The sequence below is a fragment of the Staurois parvus genome, unplaced genomic scaffold, assembly GCF_062004578.1.
Source record: "Staurois parvus isolate SC_StPar_1 unplaced genomic scaffold, SC_StPar_1.0 ptg000239l, whole genome shotgun sequence".
NCBI lineage: Eukaryota > Metazoa > Chordata > Amphibia > Anura > Ranidae > Staurois > Staurois parvus.
In genome coordinates, this window is record NW_028318035.1 from 3229771 (window position 1) to 3257367 (window position 27597).

At 45.8% G+C, this 27597-nt stretch overlaps 1 pseudogene across 1 annotated transcript; it reads right to left on the bottom strand.

Moving 5' to 3' along the window:
• Window positions 1-716: 716 nt before the first annotated feature.
• LOC149459993 (cyclin-dependent kinase 1-A-like) lies at window positions 717-27597 on the bottom strand (annotated as a pseudogene). Its single transcript, XR_016313171.1, has 9 exons — window positions 27560-27597; window positions 23742-23900; window positions 22680-22802; window positions 22418-22585; window positions 20827-20990; window positions 7606-9526; window positions 4732-4881; window positions 1812-1943; window positions 717-1157 (listed from the first exon to the last, which is right to left on the bottom strand). The product of XR_016313171.1 is annotated as a cyclin-dependent kinase 1-A-like (transcript).

The following is a 27597-nucleotide window of genomic DNA, read 5'->3' on the forward strand; positions in this document are numbered from 1 at the left end:
ACAAACATTCTACACTGTTTGTTTAGGGTATTTTGAACTTGTAGTCTCACTTCTAATAGAGTTCATACTGTATTGTTGGTTGTAGGGTTTTGTTGTGCTGCTGCCAGACTCATCCACCTTACTAACCGTTCTGTATCTGCCACCCCTCTCTGCCAATCCCTCCACTGGCTTGCCGTTGCCCAACGGATAAAATTCAAAACATTAACAATAACGTATAAAGCCATTTATAACTCTGCCCCAAGTTACATCACCGATGTGGTCTCTAAATATCACCCAAACTGTACTCTCCGCTCCTCGCTAGACCTCCTACTCTCTAGCTCCCTTGTCTCCTCCTCCCACACTTGTCTCCAGGACTTCTCCAGAGCTTCCCCCATCCTCGAACTCTCTATCCCAATTTATCAGACTATTGCCTACTCTGCTCACTTTTACCCGATCTCTGAAAACCTCTCTTCAGGGAAACCTATCCTGCCCTCAGCTAATACTGGCATCTTCTACTCTTCCAACCAGTCCATCCCCACAGTTACTAACTTTTGTACCACTAGCCCCTCCCTCCTAGATTGTAAGCTCCATGGAGAAGGGCCCTCCTATCCCTCTTGTATTGAGCTGTATTGTCTCCCGTTATATTGTAAAGCGCTGAGCAAACTGTTGGTGCTATATAAATCCTGTATGGAGGAAAAAAAAAAAAAAAAAAAAAAAACACCTGCACATATGTAGAATTATTGGTGAATAAAGAGCTTTATTAAATCATTACTTTGATTTTCTCATCTCTACACAGCTCTGGGGTCAATATTTGCAAGTGTTAAAGACAAGGTTTACATGTAAGTACTGTAAGCAACTGCAAAGCCTGCAGCTGCAGGGAGGGGAAAAAGACAAACACAGAAAAGACACATACAAATACATACACTGTAAAAATACTATGGATCACCACTGCTGTGTTATTTTTTTATTTTTTGTTTTTTTTCTTGTTTGTTTTTTTCTTGTTTTTGTTTGTTTCTTTTTTTTTTTTTTTTTTTTTTTAGAGTCCAGAATGAGCATCACAAGGTTAATTCCTTATCTGGTTGGCAGGAAGGCTTGACTTATCCAAGTCACCAAAGTATGGATGAAGTAAGGCTTTTCTAGCAGAAATTCTTTTTTGCCAGATCATAGTTGAGCATTTTCTGTCAAAAAAAAAAAAGGATATATAAACTAAGAGTGGTGCAATCCAACTATGGATTAAGACAAGTTTCCTTGAATGGATTAGGGAAGGCCTCAAAAGGTCTCAAGATAAAAAAAAAAAAAAAAATCAGACTAATTTCTACACTGAAATCTGTGTGTCATGATAAACTCATTTAAATGATCTCCAAGAGTGATAAAGGGCATCAGGGATATAAAGTCGGTACCTTAAAGAATTCTCAATTACTACTTAACAGTAAAACATTTACAGGATACGGCTGAAATATAAAAGTTTAAGTTCCTCAGCCATATTGGAAAAGACATACCTAGGTCCATATTTTGTAAAGAACAATGGAAATACTCAGTGTATATGAGGGGAATCACCTGGAAGACTATTCATGCCTCATAGGACATTTTTGCTAACAATGCCTGGGGATAGAGAACTTTAAAAACAAATGCAAAGTCAATAGTAAAATTTTGTCTTAAAGACGAGGTTTATAATGTCCAGCGTGCAGAACTGGATTTTCACTAACATGTATGTTCTGCTGATTATGAAGTGTCCCATTTGTCCCTTTATAGAACATTAACTTGAAACTGCTATCTGGTCAGACTGCATTGTCTACAAGACATGCTCCTGCACATGAGAATATATTACTTACAGCAAGCAAGTCCAGGCCATCTTTATCAATGTTTTTCACATTAGCAGCCAAGTTGCCTCCTTTCCATTTTGGAAATGTATTCTTGTAGCGATTCCACATCTGGCCAGACTTCATTGTTGGGTGTTCCTAAAGCTTTGTGGAAAAGGTGTGTTAACCAATGTATGCATACAAGTTTTAAAAGCGATTAAATAGATACATTTTCCAAAATGTACAGCAGTGGTTAGAGTTAGAACACCTAATGTTGATATTTTAGCAGTTAGCCTCTAGCTTCCCTGTGTGCCAACACAACAGCAAGCTTCCCTGTCACAATGCCCTGGTCCTTCGCACATTTGTGTTCCATATACTTCTATTATACATCATCATTATTATTATTATATCATCATTATCTCCTAGATTGTAAGCTCGAAAGAGCAGGGCCCTCGATCCCCTCATGTTTTGCATTGTATTGGTATTGTTCTGTCACATGTTCTGTCCCCCTTTGTAATGTACAGCGCTGAGCGAACTATTGGCGCTTTATAAATACTGTATAATAATAATCATTAGGTGACAAGCCCATGTGCAGCTGCTAAATCCCATTGTTAGCCCCCTGCAGGGGCAGACTGACCATTTGGGAACTCGGGCACTGCCCGAGGACCCAGGGTCAGTAGGGGGCCCCATGAGATGCCCCTGGTACCTTTTTCATAGGCTTTTTTGAGTTTGGGCAAGGACACAGGGGCCCCATGATCCCTTATTGCCCGGGGCCCCATGAGTTGTCAGTCCACCCCTGTTCCAGCTACTTCTATTATACATTATCATTAGGTGACAAGCCCATGTGCAGCTGCTAAATCCCATTGTTAGCCCCCTGTAGGGGCAGACTGACCATTTGGGAACTCGGGCACTGCCCGAGGGCCTGGGGTCAGTAGGGGGCCCCATGAGACGCCCCTGGTACCTTTCATAGGCCTTTTTGGGTGTGGTTTGAGTGTGGGCGAGGACACATGGGCCCCATGATCCCCTATTGCCCGGGGGCTCCATGAGTTGTCAGTCTGCCCCTGGCCCCCTGTCATTCTATGACACAGCGGCTCAGTGTTGTGAATGTTAGGAGGCGCTCCTGCTCTGCTCCACAGGTTTGACACTTCAACTTTCCTTCTGTGTACATTTGATTGTAACTTTGTTTCTCTCCCCCAGACTGCTGATCCTTTTCTGTTCACCGCTACAAATCTCTTTCCTTATACAACTTGACCCCCTCCCCCCACACTGTCATCACTTATTCCCTCTGCAAATCTATATATCACTGCTCAACTCTTTTTAACTAGATCAGTAAATAAATAGTTAATGTGTCCAATTTCCGATCACCTACAGCTCAAATCTAGCATTATTATAAGATTCCTGATTGTATCTCACCGCTAGTCTGATTGCATTCACAATTCCTGATCAGTTCCATTGCCTTGTGTATAATAACCTTGAGGGCCAGTTCACAGGACATGCATTTCAGTTGCGTTTTTTCTGCATCCAAAACGCACAGAAAGTAGGGGATATGGTTGTCAATGTCAGAGTTCACATCAGCTCTTGCAGTTCCAGTGCTTTCCGAATGCAGGAGAAAAAAAAAAAAAAAAGACCAGGCTGCATTTTTTTCTGCACAGAACTGTACTGTAACATGGTAAAAACGCATCAAAAATGCAACGGAACGTACACGTCCCTAATTAAATAGAGAAAGAGGAGGAAAAATGAACGGATAGTCGAAAATGCATAAAAAAATGCACCAGAACATGTAAAAAAAAAATAATGCACATGCAAAAATGCATCTAGACTGTTTTTATAGTGTGAGCTGGCCATTAGGAATTTGTTCACACCATTTGTGGTGCAGAAAGGCATGCAAGAGCACAGCAAAGAAACACAATGCCCATTGCAGGTGTGCAGGCACCATGAATACTTAATTGCACCTCCACACATCAAGTAAACAGATGTATTCACAGCCACCAAAACACAAACCAAAGTACTGGGCAGCACAGTGGCTAAATGGTTAGCACTTCTGCCTGGCAGTACTAGGGCCGTTGGTTTGCATCCCAACCATTGCACCACCTGCCTGGAGTTTGCATGTTCTCCCTGTGCCTGCGTGGGTTTCCTCCGGGTCCTCTGGTTTCCTCCCACACTCCAAAGACATGCTGGGAGGTGAATTGGCTCCTGTCTAAATTGGCGCTAGTATGTGTATGTATGAATGTAAGTTAGGGACCTTTGATTGTATACCCCTTGAGGGTTAGGGACTGATGTGAATGTACAATATATATGTAAAGCGCTGCGTAAATTGACGGCGTTATACAAGTACCGGAAATAAAATAATAAATAAAAGTACTGTATGGTTAGGTGACAATTAAAATACGACTGCAGTATTTTTGCATGTACCCACACATTAGGCAGCCCATTGAATTAAATGGGCTGAGGGGAAAAAAAAAAAGTAAAAAAAAAAAAAAAACACCATATTCACACAGGTCCCCTGGCCTGGATCATATGAATGAGTGGTATGGGGAAGTGGCCCTGAATGCTCACTGTGTTCAGGGCTGTACACCTGCACCCATATGCCTGTCAAATTACGACCTGCAGTATTTCCATAGTGTAACATAGGTTGCTTTCAAACCGCTCCAAGTGGCTCCAGCCACATAAACCACTGATGCACACGCCACAGCCCACAGCACCTATGTGAATGAGCCCCAAGACCTCAATTACACACAATTTCTTAACTCAATACAGTTTTAGAATTTAGATTTAATAGGAATGTGGTTGAGATTGTGACCATTAATAAAGTTTGTGTATTTTTACCATAAATATAATTTTGATATTTTCTCTGGTGGGTGGGTGGCGGGTGCGCGCCTGTCAGATGTCACGGGGCCCCGTACAACCTAACAGTAGACACACACAAAAAAAAAAAAAAAAAAAAAAAGCACACCTGTGGCGGAACCGTTCCACCTGGGCTTCCACGTGCAGAGCGATGCGTCACACCCAATGGTCACCTTTTTCGGCAAGTCTTCCAGCACTCTGCCAAGGCAGGTATTAGAGCTCAAAAACAATCCTTCCCCTAACCACGATTCAGAACTTCCTGTAGGGTGAAAATGAAAATGACTCTTCATTAAACACAGCTCAGTATATACAGCTTCAACCCCACCTGACAGCCTGGCACTGGTGCTGGAACAGGGGTCAGCAAGTTAAGTGTCATTGGTGTCAGTGGGAGGATTAGTGCCCCATCGTTGGTGTCACTGACACCAACGATGGGGCACTATTCCTCCCCCCCACTGACACCAACGATGGGGCACTATTCCTCCCCCCCACTGACACCAATGATGGGGCACTATTCCTCCCCCCCACTGACACCAACGATGGGGCACTATTCCTCCCCCCCACTGACACCAACAATGGGGCACTATTCCTCCCCCCCACTGACACCAATGGGTCAGGAGCAGTCAAAACAGGAGCATGGATCAGGTCATATTTGAGCTTTTGGAAAGCCGTTTCACACTCTGGGGACCACACAACCTGTCGGGGCAGATTCATCCGGGTCAGATCAGTTAGGGGTTTAGCAATGGCGCTGTAGTTGGGGATGAATTTACGGTAGTACCCCGCAGTGCCTAGGAAGGCTAAGGACCTGGGTCTTGGTTTGGGGAGTGGGCCAATTTTCTACCGCTGCCACTTTTGCCAGTTCCGGTCATTGCTTCCCACATCCTACCCGATGTCCTAGATATTGGACCTCGAACACCCCAACATGGCATTTGTCCAGTCGGATGGCCAGCCCTGCTTGCCCAATGCAATCAAGCACTTCCCGGAGGTGATCCTCCCAACTATCACTGTAGATAGCTAGATCATCTAGATAGGCACAGGAGAAGTCCGGCAGTCCATCCAGCAGCTTATCTACCATTCTCTGAAAGGTAGCCGGGGCATTCTTCATCCCAAACGGCATGACCCTGGACTGGTACAAGTCGAATGGGGTGGCGAATGCCAACTTTGGTACTGCGTCCGAACCAGTGGAATCGGCCAGTACCCCTTGCAGAGATCGATAGTGGTAAGAAAATTACCTCTCGCCATCTGGTCCAGCAGCTCATCTATCCAGGGCATGGGGTATGCATCGGTCACTGAGCCTGCGGTAGTCCAAACAGAACCGGACAGTTCCGTCCTTCTTGGGTACCAGGACTACTGGGGAGGCCCAGGAACTGTCTGAGGGTTCTATCACACCTAAATCTAACATTTCCTTAATCTCTCTTCTCATCCCTTCTCTGATGGGCATTCGGTAGGCCGCCTGCTTCAGGGGGGCCTGACCCTGCGTGTCTACCCGGTGGGCAGTTGTAGTGGTGTAACCGGGCAGAGACAAGAACAGCCCTCTGTGCTCTTGGAGGAGTTGGCAGGCCTGTTCCTGGGCCTTGGGAGGCAGCCGTGTGCTGATATCTACATCCGCTACACTCAGCTGGGACTGTCCGTCCCCCGGCAGAAGAAGCATCATCGGTAGCCGGAGCGCAAATAGCAGCTATACTCTCCTCCTGTCGTTCGATGAATGGTTTCAGCCTATTCACATGGAAGGTTTTCCGGATCCTTCCATCCGAACAGCGAGCTACAATGTACCTGGTATCAGAGTCGCTCCACCACTTGGTACGGGACCTGCCAGGCAGCCTGTAATTTGTCATGCCTGACTGGTTTCAAGGCCAACACTTTCTGTCCTAAGTGAAACGTTCGGTCTTGGGCAGACCGGTCGTACCACCATTCCTGTTGGCTCTGGGTGGCCTCAAGGTTGTCCCCTACTAGGGTCGTCAACCGTTGTAGCCTCTCCCTGAGCTCCAGCACATAGGCCACCACCGAGGTCCCCTCCTCGGCTACCGTTCCCTCCCAGTGTTCGTGTAGGAGATCCAGGGGTCCCCAAATCCTTCGGCCGTACAGCAGCTCGAAGGGAGAGAACCCAGTGGACTCCTGCGGTACCTCTCGGTAGGCGAACAGGTGGTGGGGAAGATGCTGCACCCAGTCCTTATGGGACATGGTGAACGGTCGGAGGAGCTGTTTCAGCGTACCGTTAAACCGTTCGCAGAGCCCATTGGTCTGGGGGTGGTAGGGAGAGCTGTACAGCGGTCTGATACCACACAACTACCAAAATTGTTGGGTAAGCTCGGCCGTGAACTGCGTGCCTTGGTTGGTCAGGATCTCCCGAGGAAATCCTACCCGAGGAAAGATCTGCAGCAGGGCTTGAGCAACGGTTTCTACCTGCACATCTCTCAGCGCTACGGCCTCCGGGTGGTGTAGTTGACAATGGTCAAGATATACTTCTTGCCTGTGGGACTAGGCCCTTTCAGGGGCCCCACTAGGTCCATGGCGATATGACTGAAAAGGTTCCCCGACTATGGGTAGGGGCCTCAGAGATGCCCTGGGCCTGTCTCTCTGCTTTCCTACCTTCTGGCAGACCTCACAAGACAGACAGTAGTCCCGAACGTCGCCCGATAACCCAGAGTTTCTTCTGGCCAGGAGTAAGCGATGCAGGGTCCGTCGATTACCCAAATGTCCAGCAAGGGGAATATCATGTACAATCTGGAGGAGGTCACGCCGATACTTCCTCGGTACTACCATCTGCCGGTGAGGTATTTGGGCAGCGTCCACCCCTGCTCCCCCGTGGACCCTGCACAACTTGCCCTGGTCCCACTCATACCTCACATCTCCCAATCCCCCAGGATCACTTCCAGCCCTCCGCCTATAGGGGTCTAAGGTCTGGTCACTGGCTGTTTTAGCGAAATCAGCGGGGGAATCCCAGGTCAGGGCCAAGCTCAGCAGGGGGTGGGTATTTGACTCTTACCGGAACCTCTTACTCGGCAGGTGGAGCAGCAGCATGCTCTCTAGCTTGGTGGCGAGTGGTGACTGGGTGAGCTTCAGCAGGGGTCTCGGTGCCAAAAGTGGAGACCAGGACTCCCAGATCATTTCCAAAGGAGAACCTCAGCTGTCAAGCTCTGCATTACTCCAATTTCAACGTCCCTGGCCCCCCCATCAAGATGAACCCTTGCGATAGGAATCCGGTAGACATGGCCTCCCGCTACCCGTATGGCCACAGACTGCCTGGTCTTGGCCCAGTCTGGTACCATTTGGGGTTGGACTAGGGTGAGTGTGGCCACAGTGTCCCGTAATCCTTGGGCCCGATGGCCGTTAACATGGACAACCTGTTGGTGATGTTGGCAATTGTCCGGGGTGGCAGCCTGGAGAGGGTTAGCCTCATGAAAGACCCCGATGTCCTCATCCTCAGTGGTAAAATTCCTCCATGAACAGGCGGTGTCACTCGGGTGGTTCTGTAGGGAGTAGACAGAGGCTCGGCCATAGGGAGTGGTGAGTCGGTTGAAAGTGCCCCGAGGGGGTTGGCTTCTCTGGGGCCTTAGTGGACTCCGGGGGCAATGAATGCAGATGTGCCCTGTTTGGTTGCAGCCATAAGAGCGTGGGCCAGACCACTTTGGATCAGAAGGTGTGGGTGGTCTGAGACATTCTCGGGTGACCGGAGTGGGCACCACTGGTTGTGGACGAGGTGCAGGTGGAATGGCAGGCTTGGTTAGCCTCCTGTTATCCAGGTACTCATCTGCCCAGCGACTAGCGTCAGCTAAGATTAGGGGGTGTTTGTCCCGGACCGAATGTCTAACACCCCCTGGAAGTCCATTGTAAAACTGCTCCAGTAACAGCAGTTGTAACAGTTCCTCCAGTTTGGTGATCTGACACCCTCAGACCCAGCTGCGGGCAGTGTGTTGTAACGGATGTCCCCATTCAGTGAAGGTGTCCTCGGGTTTCCTCTTGAGTGCCCGGAAATTTAAGCAGTACGCCTCTGCGGTGAGAGCGTAGTGGGCCAGCAAGTGTTCCTTAACAAAATCATATTTCAAGCAGCAGCTGTCAGATACAGTCCTGAATTCGTCTGCAGCCCGACCGGTTAGCTTGCTGCTCAAATTAGGGACCCAGTCTTGGGCTGCCACACCATGGATGGTGCACAACCGTTCAAAGTCCTGAAGAAAGCTGTCAATGTCCCCATCTGCCTCAGAGAAAGTTTTAAAAGCAGCGTAGGGAATTTTCTTTGGTCTGGTTGCAGTCTGGAGCAGGCGGGAGGTAATCCTCTCCCAGACCGAGCCCTCGGTTGATGACCGGGAGTGACAAAGCCGCAGTTGGGTGGCATCATCCAGGGCCTTGGAAATCTGTGTGGGGGTGGGAGCGCTGCCGAACAGAGCCAAACGCTACTCCACCTCTTGTCATAAATCCGAATGGTATAGGAGTCTCCATACGGTGCTAAGTGGGCCTGGCGTTTCAGGGGCCGATGAGCTGCTCTGTTCCTCAAACTCATCCTGTGAAGCAGAGTTCACTTCTGGCGGAGCAGTGTTCACTTTAAGCGTAGCGGAGAGTGCATCAGGTGAAGTGGGGTGCGCATCAGTTTGGTCCAGGGCCATAATCTCATCCAACAGTTCCTCTCTGGTCTTGGAGCCAGCGATACCTCCCTGATCGACAAGCAGACTTTGGAGAGCTGGCTTCCGGAGGTCCCATATAGCCATCTGGCTGAGCAGGGACGTCTCCATGAAAAAGATGGGGTCCTGGTTGGTGGTTTGGACTTTCTCCGCAATGAGGAAAGGTCTTCCACGTGCGGAGCGATGAGTCACACCCAATGGTCCCCTTTTTTGGCAAGTCTTGCAGCTCTTTGCCAAGGCAGGTATTAAAGCTCAAAAACAATCTTTCCCCAAACCACGAGTTGGAACTTCCTGTAGGGTGAAAATGAATGACTCTTTATTAAATATACAGCTTCAACCCCACCCCCACTAGACAGCCTGGAATAGGGTTTTCCCCACCCACAACAAACCCTACAACTAACAATACAGTATGAACTCTATTAGAAGTGAAATACTACAAATTCAAATTACCCTAAATAGACAGTGTAGAATGTCTGTCTACATAACAGCTTTACAAAGGGGAGAAAACCAGAACAGAAAGGGCAAAATGTTATCACAAAGGGACGGTTCATCACAACACCCCTGTTAAAATGTCAGGTTTCTGTAATGTAGAAAAAAGAAGGAGACAAAGAAATCATGTCAGAACTTTTTCCACCTTTAATGTGACCTATAAAACTGTACAACTCAATTGTCATGGTCCACAGAGAGCTTCCAAAGCATCAGAGGGATCGGATTGTTAAAAGATATCAGTCAGGAGAAGGGTACATAAGAATTTCAAAGGCATTAGATATACCATGGAACACAGTGAAGACAGTCATCAAGATATGGCGCAACAGTGACATTACCAAGAACAGGATGTGACGTGAGTGACCTTTGGGAGTGGGGGGACCCCTGTATCATCTTCCAAAATTCTTATGTTTAAACACACCCTGTGCCTGTTAAGGGGTACAGGGTGTGAATGGGAATGTGTATTGGTGTGTTGTGCTTTGTTCTCTGTCATGTGGCTGTCCATTGTCCGCTGCCATGTGCTGCATCCCATTGTTGTGTCTTGGTTGGGTGTGTGTGTGGGGGGGGGGGTGAGTTTCCTGAAGCCCTTCCCACTGATGGGGCAGGCTGATGTGTTTCCTGTCCCTGGTTGTGTTTCCCCGCCCTGTGTATATAGTGTGTGTAAGAATAAAGGAGTTGACTTCCTGTCTTAAGAAGCGTCTGGTGCTGTCCTAATTTCCTGCATGATCAGCGGGTGGTGTCCAGGGATTTGTGTTCGGACAGGGAAGCTGCAGTATGACGGAAAATACACAAGTGCGGTCTGAGGTCCGGTTTCTGTTACACTGGATGTCCCTCCAAAATTGATGAAGACAAGAAAACTGTTCTGGGAGGCTGCTAAAAGGCCTACTGCAACATTAAAGGAGCTGCAGGAATATCTGGCAAGTACTGGCCGTGTGGTACATGTGACAACAATCTCACGTATTTTCATACGTCTGGGCTATGGGGTTGAGTGGCAAGATGAAAGCTTGTTCTTAAGAAAAACATCCAAGCCTGCCTAAAAATTTTGTAAAAAACACATCTGAAGTCTCCCAAAAGCATGTGGGAAAATGTGTTATGGCTAAAAAGTTCAACCTTGGTTTTATCAGACCATAATTCCAATATGTTTGGCACAAAAACACACACACACACACACACACACACACACACACACACACACACACACACTAAACAAAATCAAAAGAACACCATACACACAGTGAAGCATGGTGGTGGCAGTATCATGCTTTGGGGCTGTTTTTCTTCAGCTGGAACTGGGGCCTTAGTCAAGGTAGAGGGAATTATGAACAGTTACAAATACCAGTCAATATTGGCACAAAAACTTCAGGCATCTGCTAGAAAACTGAATATGAATAGGAACTTCATCTTTCAGCATGACAACAACCTACAGCATACATCCAAATCAAAGGAATGATTTCACCAGAAGATTCAAGCTTTGGAATGGCCCAGCTAGAGCCCAGACCTGAATCAGATGGAAAATCTGTTGGGTGATCTGAAGAGGGCTGTGCACAGGAGATGCCCTCACAGCAATCTGAAAGATTTTGAGTGTTTTTTGCAAGGAAGAGTGGGCAAATCTTGCCAAGTCAAGATGTGCCATGCTGATAGACTCATACCCAAAAAGACAGTGCTGGAATCAAATGAAAAGGTGCTTCAACAAAGTATTAGTTTAAGGGTGTGCACACTTATGCAACCATATTATTTTAGTTTATGTTTACTTCCCTCCACAATGTACAATGTAAAGTAGTGAGTGTACAGCTTGTATAACAGTGTAAATTTGTTGTCCCCTCAAAATAACTCACACAGCCATTAATGTCTAAACCGCTGGCAACAAACTTGAGTACACCAAATTGGGCCCAATTAGCCACTTTCCCTCCCCAGTGTCATGTGACTCAGTGTTACAAGGTCTCACGTGTGAATGGGAAGCAGGTGTGGTAAATTTGGTGCTCTCACTCTCTCATACTGGTCACTGGAAATTCAACATGGCACCTCATAGCAAAGAACTCGAGGATCTGGAAAAAAAAAAAAGAAAAAAGAATTGTTGCTCTACATAAAGATGGCATAGACCATGAAAATGAGCTGCAGCACAGTGGCTAAGACCATACAGCGGTTTAACAGGACAGGTTCCACTCAGAACAGGCCCTGCCATGGTCGACCAAAGAAGCTGAGTGCACGTGCTCAGTGTCATATTCAGAGGTTGTCTATGGGAAAAAGACGTAGAAGTCCTGCCAGCATTGCTGCAGAGGTTAAAGGGTGGGGGTCAACCTGTCAGTGCTCAGACCATACGCCGCACACTGCATCAAATTGGTCTGCATGGCTGTCGTCCCAGAAGGAAGCCTCTTCTGAAGATGATGCACAAGAAAGCCACAAACAGGAACCATGTCCTGTGGTCTGATGAGAGCAAGATAAACTTATTTGGTGCAGATGGTGTCAAGTGTGTGTGTGTGGCGTACAAAGACAAGTGTGTCTTCAGAAATGTAAAATGTTTAAATTAAACACATAGGGCCGATTAATATGAACATGGTTGAAATGAATTACAGATATTTAACCAGGGTAAATTATGGGGTTTTGGATGGGGGGGGGGGGATGGGAAAGCAAAATCTCTGGGGCATGATTGTATTTTGGATGTAAATGTTATTTTGATGTGCTTTTGTGAGGATAAAAGTTTAATAAAAAGGATTTGGGGAAAAAAAACAAACAAACACACGTGTGTCTTGCCTACAGTCAAGCATGGTGGTGGTCTGGGGCTGCATGAGTGCTACCGGCACATACCGTTCATTGAGAGAACCATGAATGCCAACATGTACTGTGACATACTGAAGCATACCTACAGTATCTCACAGAACTGTCCAAAAAACCACCCTCCCTTTTTCATGTGTGCTCTGGAATGCCCGCTCGGTCTGTAATAAGCTCACCTCTGTCCATGACCTTTTTGTCTCCCGCTCCCTTAACCTACTAGCAATTACAGAAATCTGGCTTCAAGCAGCAGATTCTGCTTCCCCCGCAGCACTTTCCTATGGAGAACTCATCTGGACCCACTCACCCAGACCCAGTGGTCGGAAAGGTGGTGGGGTTGGTTTGCTTCTATCCCCACTGAGCACCTTTCAAGTCCTCCCTAACCCTCCCTCTCTATCCTTCTCTTCTTTCGAGACTCACTGCATCCGGCTGTTTTCTCCCATTTCTCTGAGGATTGCAGTGATCTATCGGCCTCCTGGACCGGTGTCCCACTTTGATTATTTCTCTGCCTGGCTACCCTACTTTCTCTCCTCTGAACTACCCACTATCATTCTCGGAGATAGTAACATCCCTATTAATGTCAACAACCCGGCTACATCCCAACTCTTCAACCTAACCTCATCTTTTGCATTAGCACAATGTATACAGTCCTCCACTCACTCTGATGGGAATACATTAGACCTTGCTTTCTCCCATCTTTGCACTCCCTACAACCTCACAAACACCCCCTTTCCTCTCTCTGATCCCAATCTCATCACCTGCACAGTCTAGTCTTCAAGCACCTATCCCTCCAAGCAGCAAACAATTACCCGCAGAAACCTTCACAACCTGAACCCTGCAACTGACAGAATCTCTCACATCCTGCCCTGGCCACTGCTGTCTATAACAGTTCGCTTTCATCCGCATTAGACTCACTTGCTCCTCTAGCACGAAGCATCAGGCCCCAACCATTACAACCTTGGCAGACTGACCACACCAGAAATATTAAACGACATAGTCGTGCGCTGGAGTGATTGTGGCGTAGAACCAAATCCCAGCAAGCATTCACCTGATATAAATCTGCTTTCTTAACATACAAGTCCTCCCTTCATGCTGCCAAACAAGCCTACTTTGTCACTCTTATTAATTCCTTCTCATCCAGTCCTCATCATCTCTTCTCTACTTTTAACTCTACTTTCTCCACCTCCACCCAGTACCTCACTCACTGCTCGAGATTGCAAATCATTTCAAGAAGATTGACGCAATTCGTACGGGCATCGCCACTGCACAGACATCCACCCCACTTAGCATACCTTATACTAAACCTCCCTCAACACTTTCCTCTTTTGACCTCGCTACTACCGAAGAGGTCACTAAGGTTCTCATAAGCCCATCTCACTACCTGCCCCCTGGATCCTGTCCCCCCATCACTACTATGGTCACCCCCTTCTTCCATCCTATGCTCCCTCACTCACATCTTCAATCTTTCCCTCTCTACTGGTGCCCTTCTCTCCCCTCTAAAACATGCACACATCACTCCCATACTTAAAAAGCCCTCCCTGGACCCCACCAACCTGAACAACTTAAGACCCATCTCCCTGCTGCCATTTACCTCTAAACTCTTAGAACGCTTAGTCAACAATCGCCTGAGCTCCTACCTCACTGACAACAACCTTTTTGACCCTTTACAGTCTGGCTTTCGCCCTCTACACTCCACTGAAACTGCCCTACTAAAACTCACTAATGATCTACTAACAGCTAAAACCAATGGCCACTACTCCGTACTCATCCCAACCAATGGCCACTACTCCGAACTCATCCCAACCAATGGCCACTACTCCGTACTCATCCCAACCAATGGCCACTACTCCGTACTCATCCCAACCAATGGCCACTACTCCGTACTCATCCCAACCAATGGCCACTACTCCGTACTCATCCCAACCAATGGCCACTACTCCGTACTCATCCCAACCAATGGCCACTACTCCGTACTCATCCCAACCAATGGCCACAACTCCGTACTCATCCCAACCAATGGCCACAACTCCGTACTCATCCCAACCAATGGCCACAACTCCGTACTCATCCCAACCAATGGCCACTACTCTGTACTCATCCCAACCAATGGCCACTACTCCGTACTCATCCCAACCAATGGCCACTACTCCGTACTCATCCCAACCAATGGCCACTACTCCGTACTCATCCCAACCAATGGCCACTACTCCGTACTCATCCCAACCAATGGCCACTACTCCGTACTCATCCCAACCAATGGCCACTACTCCGTACTCATCCCAACCAATGGCCACTACTCCGTACTCATCCCAACCAATGGCCACTACTCCGTACTCATCCCAACCAATGGCCACTACTCCGTACTCTTACTACTTGACCTCTCTGCAGCTTTTGACACGGTTGACCATCCCCTCCTCCTCAAAAAAACTCCTCTTGGCCTCAGACTCTGCTCTCTCCTGGTTCTCCTCCTACCTATTGCAGCGCTCCTTCAGTGTTACCTATAACGCTGCCTCCTCTTCACTCCCTCTTTCCGTAGGGGTCCCTCAAGGTTCTGTCCTTGGACCCCTTCTCTTCTCCATCTACACCTCCTCCCTTGGTCACTTGATAAACTCCCACAGCTTTAAGTACCATCTCTATGCTGATGACACACAAATCTATCTTTCTACCCTTCACCTCACCCCTTCAGTCTCCTCTCGCATTACTAAGCGACATATCGGCATGGATGTCACTCCACTTCCTCAAACTCAATGTTTCCAAAACTGAGCTCTTAGTATTCCCTCCAGCCCGTGCCCCCTCCCATGACTTCTCCATCAAGATCAATAACACAATCATCAGTCCCTCCCCTCATGCCAGGGTACTAGGTGTAATCCTAGACTCCCATCTGTCCTTTCAGCCCCAAATCCAATCACTGTCCAAATCTTGTAGACTGCACCTCTGCAACATCTTCAAGATACGCCCGTTCCTAACCTCGGAAACCACTAAGCAAATTATTCACTCCCTTGTTATATCTCGCCTTGACTATTGTAACTCCCTCCTCATTGGCCTACCTCATCACAGACTATCCCCTCTTCAGTCTATCATGAATGCTGCCAGACTCATTCACCTTACTAACCGTTCTGTATCTGCCATCCCTCTCTGACAATCCCTCCACTGGCTTCCCATTGCCCAATGGATAAAATTCAAAACACTAACAATAACGTATAAAGCCATTTATAACTCTGCCCCAAATTACATCACCAATCTTGTCTCTAAATATCACCCAAATCGTCCTCTCCGCTCCTCGCAAGACCTCCTACTCTCCAGCTCCCTTGTCTCTTCCTCCCATGCTCGTCTCCAGGACTTCTCCAGAGCTTCCCCCATCCTCTGGAACTTTCTACCCCACTTTATCAGACTATCACCTACTCTGCTCACTTTTAGGCAATCTCTGAAAATCTCTCTTCAGGGAAGCCTATCCTGCCCTCAGCTAATACTGGATTCTTCTACTCTTCCAACCAGTCCATCCCCCACAGTTACTACCTTTTGTACCACTAGCCCCTCCCTCCTAGATTGTAAGCTCCAAGGAGCAGGGCTCTCAAATCCCTCTTGTATTTAACTGTATTGTTACTGTATTGCCGCCCGTTATATTGTAAAGCGCTGAGCAAACTGTTGGTGCTATATACTGTATAATAATAATAATAAATAATAATAATAAATAATAATGGAGTACACTCCTCACATTTTTGTAAATAGATTATTATATCTTCATGTAACACAGAAGAAATGACACTGTTACAACGTAAAAGCAGTGAGTGTACAGCTTGTATAACAGTGTAAATTTGCTGTCCCCTCAAAACATGCAGTCTAAAATGCTGGATGCCATTGGCGGCTACAGCTGTCGATCACCGGTTCCGGGCCGGAGATTCCTTGCTGGCACACAGCAATCACCGAGGAACATTGACAGAGGAGAGGTCTGTACGTAAACAATACAGATCTCACCCCCATCAGCCCCAGCATGCATAGCACAGCAATACAAAGCAGTGTGCTTACACAGTAAAAAACAAATAGTAAAACAGCATACAGTTAATCCTTGTATGTAAACACAGATCTCTCCCATGTCAACTCCTGCACACTGCTTTGTATGGCTCTGCATCAACTCCTGCTAATTCTGAACCCACACACACTAATAAAACCTCCAGGACACTGGAACCTATCCCTCCATATAAGTCATACTCCCATATTACCTCCCTCACCCTTCTGCTTCTCCTAACATCTGGAGACTTTTTCCCAAATCCTGGGACGCCATCTTTTTCCTTTAATCAACACACCCAGCACCCTCTATCCACCAACAGCAGCCACAATCCACACAATCTAGTTACTATTCCTCTTCTTCCTAGAACCAGCCTCCCCTTTTCCTGTGCCCTCTGGAATGCCCACGGTCTGATAAAAAGGTCATGGACAGAGGCGTGTTTGTTACAAACTCCTTTAACTGGCTTGCAATTACAGAAACCTGGCTTCATGAATCTAACTCTCCCTCTCCTTCTGCCCTCTCCCATGGTGATCTCTTCTGGACTCACTCTACCAGGCCTAGTGGATGGAAAGGAGGTGGAGTAGGAATCCTATCCCCTCAAAGCACTTTTCAGGTACTCCATTCACCTCCCTCTGCTCATTTGAAGTCAACTGTATTCGTCTGTTCACTCCAGTTTTTAAGAATTGCTGTGATCCATCGGCCTCCTGGACCGGTATCAAGCTTCCTTGATGACGTCTCTCCCTGGCTGCCTTACCGTATTTTTCGCCGTATAAGATGCACTTTTTCTTCCCCAAAACTGGGGGGGAAATGTCAGTGCGTCTTATGGGGCGAATATGGAGCGGCCGGTCCGGTATTTCCACCGCGGCCGTGTCAGAATACCGGGCCGACCGCTCAGATCTGCAGCGGGACCTTACCTGTTCCTCTATTCAGCGGCGTGCTGTCTTCCCGGCTTCTGTAGTGTGGGCACGACAGCCGGGTGCCAAGTGTGCATGTGCAAGAAGCGGTGCTTTTTGTGAATGGTAAGGCGGTACCTGGGACACATGACAGATCCCAGAAGCCGCCGGACCAATCACAAAGCGCAAGTGCTTCTCGCTCATGCGCACTGGGCACCCGGCTGTCATGCCGACCGCCATTACAGAAGCCGGGAAGACTGCGCGCGGCTGGATCGAGGAACAGGTAAGATCAAACAAAAACTCTGCGGAAGAGCGGGTACCTGTCAAATTCAGGTACCCGCTCCCCACCTCCCCAAAGGTCAGGAGTCATCTGTGCTGTCCGCAGTCTATGGTCATCCCTGTGCTGTCCGCAGTCTCTGGTCATCCCTGTGCTGTCCGCAGTCTCTGGTCATCCCTGTGCTGTCCGCAGTCTCTGGTCATCCCTGTGCTGTCCGCAGTCTCTGGTCATCCCTGTGCTGTCCGCAGTCTCTGGTCATCCCTGTGCTGTCCGCAGTCTCTGGTCATCCCTGTGCTGTGTCTGCAGTCCATTAGTTCAGAATTTTTTTTTTCCCGTTTTCTGCCTCTAAAACCTAGGTGCGTCTTATGGTCAGGTGCGTCTTATACGGCGAAAAATACGGTACTTTCTCTCTTCTGAAATTCCCACTATCATTCTTGGTGACTTCAACATCCCTGTTAATCTTAACACTCCTGCTACCTCTAAACTTCTGAGCTTAACCACTTCTTTTGACCTAAAAATGGACGCATGCTTCTACTCACTCAAATGGTAACTGCCTTTGACCTTGCATTCTCCTACCTATGAACTCCTTGCAACCTCACCAACTTTCCTTTTCCTCTCTGATCACTCCCTTATTAGCTTCACTCTCTCCTCAACTTTCTCCTCCTTGTCTTCCAGCTACCAAACAGTTACTCGTAGAACCCTTCGTTATCTTAACCCTTTTCTTTTTTCGGCAACAGATCGTCTCTATGACAAAATCTCAGCCCTGTCCTGCCTCAACCTGGCCACTTCTGTCTACAACAGTTCATTGTCTTCCACCCTGGACACATTGGCCCCCCTCACCACACACAGAATTAGGCCCCAACTGCTACAGCCCTGGCAAACAGACAATACGAGATGCCTCAAAAAATTTAGCCGTGCTCTTGAGAGTTTATGGCGCAAGACTAAGACCCAGGAAGACTTCGATCAATAAAAATCAAATCTGCCCTTCAAAAATACAATTCTTGTCTCCACACTGCCAAAACAGACCTATTTTATCACTCTCATTAACACCCTCTCACGCAATCCCCATCAACTCTTTTCTACCTTTAACTCTCTACTTCAACCTTCTCTACCTCCACCCATTTACTGCCCAGGAGATCGCAAAGCACTTCAAAAATAAGATTGATACAATTCGTGACGAGATCTCCCCTGTACAGATATCTCCCACACCCTACATTCCTTGTCTACCTGCACAATCTATACTTCCCTTGTCAAACCCAGCTACTATAGAGGAGGTTGGTAAACTGTTTTCTAAAGCCCACCTAACCACCTGCCCCCTTTTCTCTTGCAAATAGTACTGTCACCCTCTGGCTCTATCCTTCATTCTTTAACTCATATCTTCAATCTCTTTCTACTGGCATCTTCCCCAGCTCTCTAAAACATGTGCTAGTCACCCCAATACTTAAAAAGCCTCACTGGATCCTGCCAATCTTGGCAACCCAAGACCCATCTCCTTACTCCCTTTAGCCTCCAGAATCCTTGAACGTCTAGTCTACAACTGGCTGAGCCACCACCTTATTGAAAATAACCTTCTCGATCCCCTTCAGTCAAGATTTCGCCCACAACACTCCACAGAAACTGTTCTCCTAAAACTCACAAACAACTTACTAACCGCTAACACTAATGGTCACTATTCCATACTCTTGCTCTTGGACCTCTCGGCTGCCTTTGACACAGTTGACCACCCCCTCCTCCAAAAACTACTTACTTGGTCTCCGTGACTATACTCTGTTGGTTTGAATCTTACTTATCTCACCGCACCTTCAGTGTCACAACTCTACTTCCTCCTCTCCTACTCTTCTTACTGTCGGGGTCCCCCAAGGTTCTGTCCTTGGACTTCTATTCTCAATATACACTTCTTCCTTGGGTCAGCTTCCCATGGTTTCCAATACCATTCCAAAGCTGATGACACAAATCTCTTTACTCCTCAGCTCACCCCAATTATTTCCTCAAGTATCACAGATTTACTAACAGACATATCAGACTGGATGTCACACCACTTCCTAAAACTCATTCTATCCAAAACAGAGCTCATAATATTTTCTCCCTCACATGCCTCTTCCCGATTTCTCAGTCAGGATCAATAGCACCACTATCAACCCATCCCTGCATGCCAGGGTGCTAGGAGTAACCCTGGAGTCTGAGCCATCCTTTCAGGCCCACATCCAATCCATGTCCAAATCAAGCTGCCTCAACCTACGCAACATCTCCAGAATATGCCCTTTTTTAACCAATGATACCACAAAGCTCCCTATTCACTCCCTGGTTATCTCTTGCCTTGACTACTGCAACTCCCTTCTCATTGGCTTACCTTTACATAGGCTACCCCCCCCCCCCAGTCTATCATGAATACTGCTGCCAGGTTCATCCACCTTACCAACCGTTCAGTGTCTGCTACCCCTCTCTGCCAATCCCTCCACTGGCTTCCACTAGCTCAACGAATAAAATTCAAAATACTAACAACTTACAAAGCCATCCACAACTCTGCCCCCAGCTACATCACCAACCTTGTCTCAAAATATCGAACCGCTCTTGTCGATCCTCCCAAGACCTTCTGCTCTCTAGTTTACGTGTCATCTCCTCCCAAGCTCGTCTCCAGGACTTCTCCCATCCTATGGAACTCACTACCCCAATCTGTCCAGCTGTCTCCTAATCTATCCACCTTTAGACGATCCCTGAAAACCTCTTTAAAGAAGTTTATCCTGCTTCTGCCTAGTAAACCGCCATTTATTTCCTCCATCAGCTCATCCCCCCACAGCAATTAACTTTTGCATCACTCAACCCTTCCTCCTAGATTGTAAGCTCTAACGAGCAGGGCCGTCTGTTTCCTCTTGTGCCAAATTGTATTGTAACTGTAATGTCTACCTTCATTGTGTAAAGTGCTGCGCAAACTGTTGGCGCTATATAAATCCTGTATAATAATAATCACCAAAGTCTACCATTAGATTTAAATATTCAGGTGACTGACCTTTACTACTGTTATGATCCAATTTACCAAACAATGACTCCTTGCTTTTTATCCCAGTTACATACAATGCAACCAGCAATTCTCCAGCACACACTTGCTTGAAGAATAGTTTTGAATGTAAGGAATACAAGGCGGCAGATTAGATACACATACCTGAATATTCGGAAAAGCTGGTCTATCTCAGAATCTCCATGGAAGAGTGGTTTCTTCGTTGCAATTTCTGCGAATATTGTACCTATGCTCCACACATCAACTGGTGTAGAATATCTCACAGATCCCAAAAGGACCTCTGGTGCTCTGTACCACAAGGTCTCCACCTACAGCAATGGTATGCACTACAGTTCAGTTAGTTGTGTTATGATAAATAACTGTACAACACATTTGTTTTTAGAAATTTTAGATCAAGACCCCTCAAAACACATTAGATGATTAAGGTGGTTGTTAAGGCAGGTGGTTTTTCACCTTACTGCATTCTATCTCCAATCATTTCCATAGAAGTCCTCAGACTGACGGCCAGCATCGTTTATCCCACTTCTGAGTCCAGGTCATCCTTGACCTACAGTCTGACTAGATAGTGAAAGAAGCAGCACAAATGAACTCATCTCACTCTGCTCTCTCAGCACCATGCAACTCGTAAGCGTATAAAAAAAACCCCAAAAAACACTTAATGGTTGCCTAAACTGAACCTTCTTCAGTCCAGCTCAGCTGTGCAAAGACACCCCCCCCCCCATCAAACTGAGGTACAAACTGGACACATTTAAAAGAAGCCTGATAAATAAAAATAAACACTGTCACCTATATGACCGCATCATTGATGCTGCGGCTGTCCCCTACCGCCTCAAAAGACTGAGATCTGAGCGATCACATGAGTTTTGATCTCTCGGCCCTCTATGACCAGAATTGCAACCATCAGTCACCGACAGCTGTACCCCTCCAGCGCTCATTGAAGTGACAGGCTGTGGAAGGGGTGAGAGCAGCTGGCTCAGGATCTCAGCAGCATTCTGAGAGGCTGAGCCTAAATGTCCATCAGGCATCTGGGTGGATCTCAACAAAGTTCAGATCCTTCCAGACCCAGACCAACAATGATGGTTGAATCTGGGTCACAGGAGTGCAGAAATAAAAGTACACTCCTGTGACCCAGTAGAGAAGTAAAAGCCAAAAAAGCTTTGGCTATACTTCTCTCCATGTTATTACCAGTTACAGTGCAGCATTCATTTTTCTGCAGTCTTAAGACTGGACAGATTCATGTAAGGATGGGCAAGTGCTGCACTGTCTGGAAGCACCTTGAATCCTGGCCAGTGTGAGGATGCATCCACAAGGGGTCATTTGCACATCAGCAATGGCTCAAGTGGGTTGGATGCTGAGGGGTTTATTTACTAACGCAAGAGTGCAAAATTAGGCTCACTTCTGCATAGAAACCAATCGGCTTCTAACTTCAGCTTGTTCAATTAAGCTTCGGCAATAAAACCTTGAATCCAGTTGGTTTCTATGCAGAAGTGAGCTTGATTTTGAACTCTCAAGCTTTAGTAAATAAACCACCGAGTGTCATACAAATCAGAAAAGTGGTGGCCAGGACTGGTAGTGGAGACTGCTGGAGAGGAAGTTAGCGTTGCAAACAGACTGTTGAAACTTACTCCAAAAAAAGGTGAAACTGGGCTAGCAGGTCTTAAAGTTTTACTTTGAGACCCAATAATTTAAACATCAAGCATTGCAAAAAGTTGTATTCATGTTATGTTCAACATACCTCATGTGTGTAAACTCTGACCGGGATTCCAAATGCTCGGGCCAGCCCAAAGTCAGCTAGTTTTATGACACCTTTGCTGTCTATTAGATTCTGAGGCTTTAGATCCCGATGCAAAACTCTTCTGGCATGACAAAATATAATGCCTTGCAGAATCTGATACAAGTAACTCTGTAGAAGAAAAAAACAAAACACAACATAACAGAAGGCATATTCCTGACATAGCACAGAATATATTTTGCAATAATTATAAACGGAGACATACCTTAACAAGCATAGTGTCAAAATACTGACCACTAGGGATGGAGTCCAAATACTTTTTAAATCCATGGAAAGAAACTCAAATATAAGATATAGTCTTGAATCCTGCATTGGAACATCTAGAAGGCTAGGTGGAAAAAAAAACAAAAAAAAAAAAAAACACCCACACCTTAGGCCTTAGTTCACCTATAAATGGATGCACACCAGTAATGCCATCTACAACCCCTTGTATAGTACAATATTCAACTCAGGAAAGCACTATACAATACAAAAACAAAAGTGTATTTCCCTGTTAAAAGCTGCTTCATGTTCCTGACCTCTGGCTGCTGCATGTATTTTCCTAGGCTCCCCCACAACACGTCATGGTTCCTCCACCCAGCTTGTACATGCTACAATATATTTTGGCTACAGTCAAGCACCTAACCCCTAAATAAAATGTATACCAGGTCGAGGAAGGGGAGCTCTATTGATGCACATCATGCAGGGAGACTTAGCTCAAAAAGAAAAAAAAAAAAAAAAAAAAAAAAAGGGCCACCCTGAACCTGGGGGCAGCAATCATGGCACCAGATTAAACAAACATAGGAAAGGAATAAAAGATTAATAAGCTGCAGGCTCAGCAAGTGATTGATCAGCCGTTGAAAGTGCTCAAAAAAAAATCTGAAGGTTTACCATCATTTTAGGGTAGCATAACCAAAACAATTTTTTTTTCCTAAATGACAGTAGTCTGGCTGCTATGCCAATTTTAGTTAACATCATTACTTCTTGACAAAAAGAAAGTTCACTTGTTGCATGTTCTGGTCAGTAAAAGAAGCCTATGTTCATTTGCTGTAACCATCTCATACCCCTAAACACTGCTCTAAAATATGAATATAAAAATGCTACAATGTGCATGGACACATTGACTAATACGGATCTAAGTTTAGAAGATGGGGGGGGGGGAAACCCACCCCAACACCTTTTAAAAGCAGCATTTTTCTCTGCACGTATGCATGTAGCCTTATATCATTTTCATATGCCTGACCTTATTGTGATACAATTTCAGCTGTAATTGGAAGCAGCCCCTTACCATACAATATTGGGGTGTTGAAGTTCCTTAAGAAGAGAGATTTCTCTAATGGCTGTGCTTGGAACTCCTCCCTCTTCATTTTCCAAACAAATTTTCTTCATTGCAACAATCTGACCAGTTGCTTTGTGTTGCCCTATTTATATATGACCCCATAAGTACCTAGAAAAGAGAATGGTACTGTCATTTATGAAACATTTTAAAACAATACAGATACTGTGCTAACGTTTACAACGCTAAATAATATACAATGGCAACTACATGTTTACTTGAGGAGCAGCCAAAGTTCAGCATCTCAGGATTCAAACACCATATCCTGTAGATTGAAACACGGCATACTGAAGGTTGACAAGTGTGCAAGGTAAGGCAGTTGACAGGGAAGCGACTGTTACAGCCTGTGTCTATAGACTTTGGGCTTGTGTTGACGGCATCAGTTGAGAATCCATGCACACTGACATTTATTACAGTATTCATACTGCAATTGCAGTGCAAACAGCATTTTAATTTTTACAGGGTCGCATTTACTCTCCAATGAAAAAAAAAAAAACCACACACAACACACACACAAACACGCAGCCTGCTGTATTAATGAAAGCACTAGGCTCAGGGAAATACTTTTTCTTCTTGGATATTCAGTCATGCTGCATATAGTGTAACCTATCCCTCAAGAGTCTGGATAAAGCTTTTTTAGCCATATGTCTTGTCACGAGTGCACTTGCTTGCATTCTGTGACCCGGTGTCAGTGATAACTGACTATTGCTCCCCCCCCCAGCCTTGTGCTTCAGTAAGCACTTGAGGAGCAGAGCTGAGAGCAGTGACAGTAATTTTTCACCACTCCAGGCGGACAGAGAACTGGGCAATCAGTGGTCATGTGATCACTTAGTTCTTGGAGCTGGTGTGGGACTGCTGCAGCATAGAGGTGAGCATGGGTTTGTTTTAAAAACCCCATACTTCTTTAACCTCCCTAGCGGTATGATTATTTCAGATTTTTGGTGCTGAAAGCGGTACCTTTTTTTGCATGGAAATGTCGTTTTTTTATTGTAGGCCTGTAATTTAGGAATAACGCACTGAAATCTGTCAGAACAAGAATCTAGTAAACATCCCGGGCATGATAAAACTTGAAACACGAAATCATAAATTAATAATCATAAAAATATAATAAAATTCAATATAATAAAACCAAAAACACTGAAATTTTAAATATAGCGCCAAGTTCGCACATCGCTGAGCAAAGTCGCAGAATCGTTTTCAGTGTCTGATGAGGAATTTCCCCCACAAATCATTATCACTCAATTCTGCAAGTGGTTCTGATTTACTATCGCTGTTCTCTAGCCAGTCTAAAACCGATTTTGACATAAAGGGACTCTCTTTGGACACCATGGACTTTTCTAAGTTTCCAGGCAGAAAGAACAGTAATAATGCAGGCAGGGCGCCGGACAAAGCACTCGGGACAAAATGTATGTGAAATGGTTTGAAACAGCAATGTTTTACTATGTAATAATAGTTTAAAAAAAAAAAAAAAAAAGTCATTTAAAATTTTAAATTTGCCGCCAATTCTGGCGCCCATACGTCCCGACGTCACAGGGACCAGAACATGGAAGCTGGCATCGGCCGGAGGAGATGGCTGGGGACACTGCAGGGGACGCATCGCGGGAGCGAAGGACAAGGTAAGCGCTGCAGGGAATCCCTATGCAGCGCTGCATGGTAAACGAGTGTAGCTCGGGGGGGTTACTGCTTTTGGCACTGAAACTCTACCCCGAGCTACACTCGGGAATACCGCCAGGGGGGTTAAGCAGGTTTTGCATTCCCATAGACTTGGAGTGAAAAACCTGCTCAGCTTTCCACCTGCCATATATGCAAATGACGGGCGCAAGGCGGTTCTCTCGATCTGGGAGGATGTCATAGGACGTCCTCCCACTAACTAACCACACATGCGTGGCTCCAGGGGCGCGCAGCATGGTGATCGGTGGTGCGGTGTCCCTCGGATAGTACTCTTTTAAAAGCCTGCTGTAAAACAGAAAATAGCCCAATGCAAAGGGGTGATCAAACATTCAGGCTTATAAAATGTAAGCAGGGTAAAGCAAAATCTTCACTTTCATGGGGCCCCTCTAGCAGCAATTACTCCCAGCACCACCATTCAGCTGCCAGGAGTGAAGAGAAGTACCTAGTACTTATGGGTATGGTAGACATGTGACTCCCTTCCTTCCTTTTGACATCTGGCCAATCAGGCACCCAGTGCTTTCAGGGAGTCCTCAGCCCTTTGAAAATCCAGTGTCTCCAGATTGCAACGTATTACTTACAATCTTCACTTCAGCAGGTTGATCACATTACTAATATTACCCCCCCCCCCCAAGCCTGATTTTGGAAAAAAAAAATCCCCTGGTTCCTTTATAACTGTTAGGAAGCTTGTTCCAATTACCACAGCTGGTGGTCCTCACTGATGGTACAGCTTCTTTGGCAGCAAGTATATAGATTTCTGCATACTCTTTCTAGAAAGCAATGCCAAGGAATCCACTTCAAGCTCTTCTCAATCATAAACCTGACTTGTTGATATCGTAATTTAATCTTCCTCACTACCACCAAAGCCTGGCTTTCTAAACAAAGATCGGTGTCGGAGGTTGAACCCCAATTCTATTGGGATTTGATTAATGAGAAATTGACGGCTACACTTCAGGGCAACATGCCTACATTTTGTCGAGTCTGGGAACCATGGATCTTACATACCTCCCCACAAGTCTTCGGCCGCCACCTACTGGAGTCGTGACGGCTCCCGCTTTTGCATACCCAGGCTTTTAAATATTGAAACCCCATGGTTGACTCCACCCACCACCATCCCCTGCCCTTTACACTTTCTGCTGACTGCTTCTCTCTAATGCGGGCCATAGAAGAGATGAAAAACGACCGAAAATCAGACGAAATAAAAAAAAAAACAGCCGATTTTCGGATCGTTAGTGCGGTAATCGGTCGGTCGTTTTTCGTGATTTTTGACCTTTTAGATTATTGGTCCTGCTGGAAAATAATCGGCCAAATTTGTCGTTCTGCCGATTTTCGCAGCAACGATGGACAAATTTGCAGATCTTTTTCCGATATTTAAAAATGCGCATGAGCAGTGACATGAAAGAAGGAAAAAAAAATAGAATATGAATGAGAAGAATAGAATAGGAAGAAAAAAAAAAAAGAAGATTTTCAGTCCGATATTATATTTGACATTTAAAAGTATAGCAGCATTGTATCTATTTGTATCCGAATATAAACATCTGTATCCAAAATGGATACAAATAGATACAATGTTGCAACTTTTTCTTCTTCTGCATATTCTATTTCTTTTTATTTGTATTCTATTTCTTCTTCTTAATAGTCTATTACTACTTTTTCTTCATATTCGATTTCTTCTTATTATTCTATTTCTCCTTCTTCTGCATATTCTATTTCTTCTGCATATATTCTATATAATTGCCAGCTGTAGATGGGATGAAAATCAGCCAACCTTTTTTTTACCAATAGTGGTAATGTCAGCTGATTGAACGATTTTTTTTTTTTTTTTTTTTTTAAACGAAAACAGCCGGTTTTCTTCCCGCCTATGGCCTGCATAACTCCCTGAACTCCTGTGTCTGCAATAGATTGGGTTCTTACCAACCCTACTGAATCTCCATGCCATACACAGCAGCTGCTTTTTTTTCTGCTGAAATGTGCAAAGTCTGCTTTGGATATTAATAGTTATCCCATATGTCTTAATTGTGAATACAGCTGCCCTGTGAACAAATACTGACTCTGGACAATCTTTTTTTCTACTAAATAAAAAAAAAAAAAAATTATTTTACCCTCTCCAATTTTTTTATATTTTTGCATACTCATCCAT